The following is a 5,729-nucleotide window of genomic DNA, read 5'->3' as shown; positions in this document are numbered from 1 at the left end:
AAGGTCAGACTGGATTGGATCTTGTAGCATAGAATCATCACAAACGAGGGAGGGGGCAGCAATGCAACCAACCTAGGGTTAGGATGGATAGAAGCAAGCAGCCGAGGGGGGAGGGGCAGCTCACCTGGCTTGGCGTCGAGGGAGAGGAGGAGCCGCTCTGCTTGCTTGGCGTCGAAGGGGAGGAGGAGCCGCTCTGCTTGCCTGGCGTCGAGGGGGAGGAGAAGCCCCTCTGCTTGCGTCGAGGCGGTGGTTGGAGACGTCGGGCGTCGAGGCGCAGGGGCGCAGGGGCAAGGGGCGGCGTCGAGGCATCGGGGCAAGGGGCGGCGTCGAGGCGTCGGGGCGGCATCGCGGCGTCGGGGCGGCGTCGAGGCGGCGGGGCAGCGGCGTCGGGGCGACGTCGAGGCGGCGGGGCAGCGGCGTCGGGAGAGGAGAGGGGAAGGGGATCGAGGGCGAGGGCGAGGGAGAGAGAGGGGATCGATAGGTTTGGGCCGGGAGGAAGTATGGATGGGCGGGGGCGGCACAATACTAATGGCGCACCACCCCTCGGTGCGCCATAAGTACATCCATGCTAATGGCGCACCTCACCCTGGTGCGCCATTAGTATTTTTTTTGATTTCTACTCGAGCCAACAGGTTATCTACCACCTGAGCTGATCCACATCAAGTCCACTCTACTAGCTCAACTGGTCAACAGCCAGTTCTCACACCAGGAGGTCCTTGGTTCGATTCCCAGGCTCCACAATTTTTTTTTATGCATTTAAAATGTTGTTTGATACTTATTTGTGTTTAAATATTTTCAAACTTGTTTAAATCATATTAGTAATAATTTTTTATAAGACAGTAATAATTTTTTAAAAATATCATCAAACAGTAATGCCGGTGGAGTGGGGGAGGGTGCGGGGGTGCGGGGGGTCGGCAGCGGCGGTTGAGTAGGGGAGGGGTGCGGGGGGTCGGCGATGGCGGTTGAGTAGGGGAATCGAGGGTGCGGGCGGTCGGCGGCGGCGGCCGGTGGACCGGGGGGTGCTCGGCGGCGAGGGGGGCCGGATCTGGCGAGGTGGGATAGCGATCGAGATGGAGGGGGATCGAGATCGAGTGTCCATGAAATTTAAAAATATTCATGATAGTTCAAAAAGTGCCCATGAAATACAATCGAGAAATGAAGGCTACGATTTAAATACAATCGATCTTAGCTAGCTATCTGTTCACAATCTTCTTGCCCTTATTTTTCGCAAATGGAGTTCTTCTGTGGAACGGACGTCCTTTAGGTAGGGTGGTCCTGCTTCTTCTTGTGGTGTATGATGCTACTTCATCATCGTCGTCATGTTCGATCCTCGGGTCGCCGTACTTGTCGAAGTCTTGCTCATTGGCTACTCCATCCATTCCGATGATCTTCCTTTTGCCTCTCCTCACGACAACACGACTGGTCTTTGACGGGTCGGTAATGAAGAAGCATTGGTCCACTTGGGAAGCCAGTACCCATGGCTCATTTTTCGCGGTGACGTTTGTGCCCGCGGTCTTGGATTTGGCTTCGGGTATAACCATGGTGGTGAAATACCGGTCTTCTTTTAGGACACTCTTGGCCCATCTGACACGGAACATCGGGACCTTCTCTCCAGCGTAGCTCAGCTCCCAGATCTCCTCGATCCTTCCGTAGTATCTGTCCTTGTCATTACCGGTGTAGGATTCCATCGTTACCCCGGAGTTCTGATAACCATCGCTCTTCATGTCCTTGGCCTCGGTGTAGAATGTGTAGCCGTTGATATCGTACGCCTCATAGGTCATCAGGTTGTGCTCGGCGCCCTGTGACAAGGCGAATATGAGTTGTTCTTCCGCGGAAGAATCCTCATGTAAAGGGTACGACAGGAGCTTCTACTTGAACCAACGCGTGAAACATGAGTTGTGCTCTTTGATTATATCTCCGTCCGTCCTCTGTTGGCCTCGGTCATTGTACGTCTTCTTAATAAAGGTTTTGTGCTGTACCACCCAAGGATCGACCACGTCTATGTGTTGTAGCGCGACTAGGTTTGCTCTTTCAAAGTCGGCGAGTCGACCCTCGAAGTCGACATGCATTTCGCGATGACCCTCACGGTGACCCCATCCAGCGAGCCTGCCGAGGTGCCTGTTGACGGGTAGACCAACGGGGTTCTCGATGCCTAGATAATTCGTGCAGTAGGAGATGCACTCTTCGGTCAGAAAGCCCCTGGCTATGCTTCCCTCTGGACGTGACATGTTGCGAACGTATCCTTTGATGACACCATTCATCCTTTCGAACGGCATCATGCTGTGCAAGAACGTCGGCCCGAGTTGGATGATATCGTCCACGATATGGACCAGCAGATGCACCATAACGTCAAAGAATGCGGGCGGGAAGTACATCTCAAGCTCGCATAGTATCACCACGATCTCTTCCTGTAGCCTTCTGAGTTGCCTCATGCCAACAGACTTCCGAGAGATGACGTCGAAAAAGTTGCATAGGCCAAATAGGGTTTCATGGACGTGCGCGTCCATGATCCCACGGATTGCAACTGGAAGTATCTGCGTCATCAGCACGTGACAGTCATGAGACTTCATCCCGCTGAACTTCAGCTTCGCTGGGTCTAGGTATCTGCTTATCTTCCCCGCGTAACCGTAAGGAAGTTTTACTCCTACGAGGCAGGTGAAAAACTGCTCGATCTCCTCCTGACTTAGAGTGAAGCACGCGGGAGGGTAGTCATTTCCGGTCTTCTTGGCCTTTTTGCCTTTGTGACGACTTTCCGTGTCCTGCTTCGCCTCATCATCATCATCATCATGATCATCATATATAGCGTGAAGCTCCTGCCTGATGCCCATTGATTTCAAGTCTGCCCTTGCTTTCGGCCCATCTTTGGTCCTCTCTGGCATGTTGAGCAGGGTACCAAGCAAACTCTCGCACACGTTCTTCGTGATATGCATGACATCAAGGCTGTGAGGCACACGGTGGATCTTCCAGTACGACAAGTCCCAGAAAACAGACCTCGTTTTCCATACCTTCAGCAGCGGCTCTGGCGCCTTTCGCTTCTTTCCCGGCTCTGGCGCCTTTTGCTTCTTTCCCGGCAGTGGGCAGTCTTTCCAATTTTTCAACAGCTCGTCTATTTCCTCGCCGCTCCTCGTACGCGGGCGTCCTCGGGGTTTGGTTTCACCATCGAACAGATCCTTGCGTTTTCTCCACAGGTCATCGTCGCGAAGCCACCTTCGATGTCCCATGAACACAGTTTTCGAAGACCCAGGATCTCTATCTAGCTGCCGATACGTTGTGTCATCCATGCACCTGACACATCCAGAAAATCCATGGACCACCTGCCCCGCGACATATCCGTAACCGAGAAAGTCGTGCACCGTCGTGAGCAGCGCGGCTCTCATAGGGAAATATTCTTTCTCTGCGGCGTCCCACATATTGGCTGGCGTTTTCCACAGCGTGTTCAAGCTCCTCTTTCAGCAGCCCCAGATACAGATTGATGTCGTTCCCTGGTTGTTTCGGTCCTTCAATTAGCATACTCATGTGAATGTACTTCCTCTTCATGCACAACCAGGGGGGAAGGTTGTACATCCACACAAACACAGGCCAGGTGCTATGTGTGCTTCTCTGGCTGCCAAACGGATTGACTCCATCGGTGCTCGCGCCCAGCACGATGTTCCTTGGATCATTCCCAAATTCTGGGTCTTCGAAGTTCAACGCTTGCCACTGGCTCGCATCCTTAGGGTGACTCAGCATCTTGTCTTTTTTATCTATCTCCGGATCATTTGCGTCATCTTCTCGCTTCTTCTCCTCCCTATCCGCGTGCCAACGCAGGAGCTTTGCTACCTTAGGGTCCGCGAAATACCGCTGCAGACGAGGAGTGATCGGAAAGTACCACACCACTTTTCGAGGAGCTTTCTTCCTCTTCTTGTATCGAGTGACGCCGCACACCGGACATATGGTAGACTCCGCGTGCTCGTCCCGATAAATGATGCAATTGTTCATGCACACATGGTATTTCACGTGCGGTAAATCCAGAGGACACACGATTTTCTTCGCCTCCTCCAAACTGGTCGGGCACTTGTTCCCCTTGGGAAGACGTTCGTGCCAGAATGACATGTTCTCGTCGAAGCATGCGTCGGTCATTTTGTGTTTTACCTTCATCTCCAGAGCCATGAGCGTTACTTTCAGGCGGGTATCCTCGGGCCTGCATCCTTCATACAATGGAGTAACCGCGTCTAACTCAAGTTGATCCATCTTGGCTTTCTCTCGGGCGGCAGCTCTTGCGTTATCCGTCTGCTTGAGAAGCAGCTCTTGAATATGAGGGTCCTGCACCCAGCCCATCGATGGTCCAGCGTCGTCTGCTCCGCCGGCATCATCATCTTCATGATCATGCCCGTCGTCTGCTCCGGCATCTTCCTCATCATCATGTCCTGCATCTTCTACATGATGACTGTGTACACATCACCGTCGTGATCATCTCCTGGATTCTTCGTCTTCTCGCCCGCCCGAGCCGCGGTGGTTGTCTTGCTGCCCTTCCTCATTTCTTGCCCGGCCCCCATGGACGACTTCGTAGTCATCTTCATCACCTTGCCACCGATAGCCATCCATGAAACCACGCAAGAGCAGGTGGTCCCGCACCTGCCCGGATTCCGGGTCCGCAATAAGGCTCTTCAGCTTGCATCTTCGACACGGACATCTTATCTCCGTCTCGTTCTTTTGAAGCATCTCGGCCTTCGCGGACCTCAAAAACCTATTCACGATGCCTTCGGTCATCATGCGGACCATGGTCGCCTGCGGGGTAGAGCAAAACGATATTTTAGAACCAAGAAAAAATTTGGCATGACTTTCCCTAAAAATAGGACCAAAAAGAATGCTTAATGCCAAAATTCTCGCCGAAACGGAAATGAATCAACATTCCGGCAAAATATTGGCAACTATCGAATTTCAAATACCGGTACACCTCCAAACACAAACACATATGCAACACCACAAACATATGCAACCACCACGAACATACATAGATCTAGCTAGGCCATAAAAAGTGCATGTGCACATTGTTGTAGGGAGAACAACATAAATATAGCTTCCCCCCTTACTTACCTATCAAAACAAGGTAATTTAACCACTTAAATTGAATGAATCTATGGTGGAAATGAGGTGAAAAAGAGGAGGCACCCGAGACAAGGAGGAGGTGGAGAGAATGAAGTGGGGAGAAAGTGAGTGTGGGTAGGAGAGGCTGTCCAAAATATCTTGTTGCTGCCCACTTACTAATGGCGCACCAACTCTAAATGCGCCATTAGTAATCCAGGTTACTAATGGCGCACCTCCTGGTGCTGCGCCATTAGTAGTTTTGCAAAAAAAATACTAATGGCGCACTGTCCCACAGTGCGCCATTACTAGTTTAAACTAGTAATGGCGCACGGTGGAACAGTGCGCCATTAGTAGTTTTGCAAAAAAGGGAATAAAAAATATAATAAAAAAACAACATTAGTGGCGCACTTTCCGACTGGTGCGCCATTACTAGTTACAACTAGTAATGGCGCACTGTATCTGGATGCGCCATTAGTATGTTTGGACATGCGCACTATTTAAAAAAAATTGATACTAATGGCGCACCCTGGGCAAGGTGCGCCATTAGTAGTTTCAACTCTAATGGCGTATCAGTAGGTGGTGCGCCATTAGTATATACTAATGGCGCACCGCTTGTCTGGTGTGCCATTAGTATCAATCCCATCTATAGCCCTTTTTCTAGT

This window comes from Triticum urartu, chromosome 3 (assembly GCF_003073215.2).
Source record: "Triticum urartu cultivar G1812 chromosome 3, Tu2.1, whole genome shotgun sequence".
NCBI lineage: Eukaryota > Viridiplantae > Streptophyta > Magnoliopsida > Poales > Poaceae > Triticum > Triticum urartu.
This window is presented reverse-complemented; position numbering follows the sequence as displayed.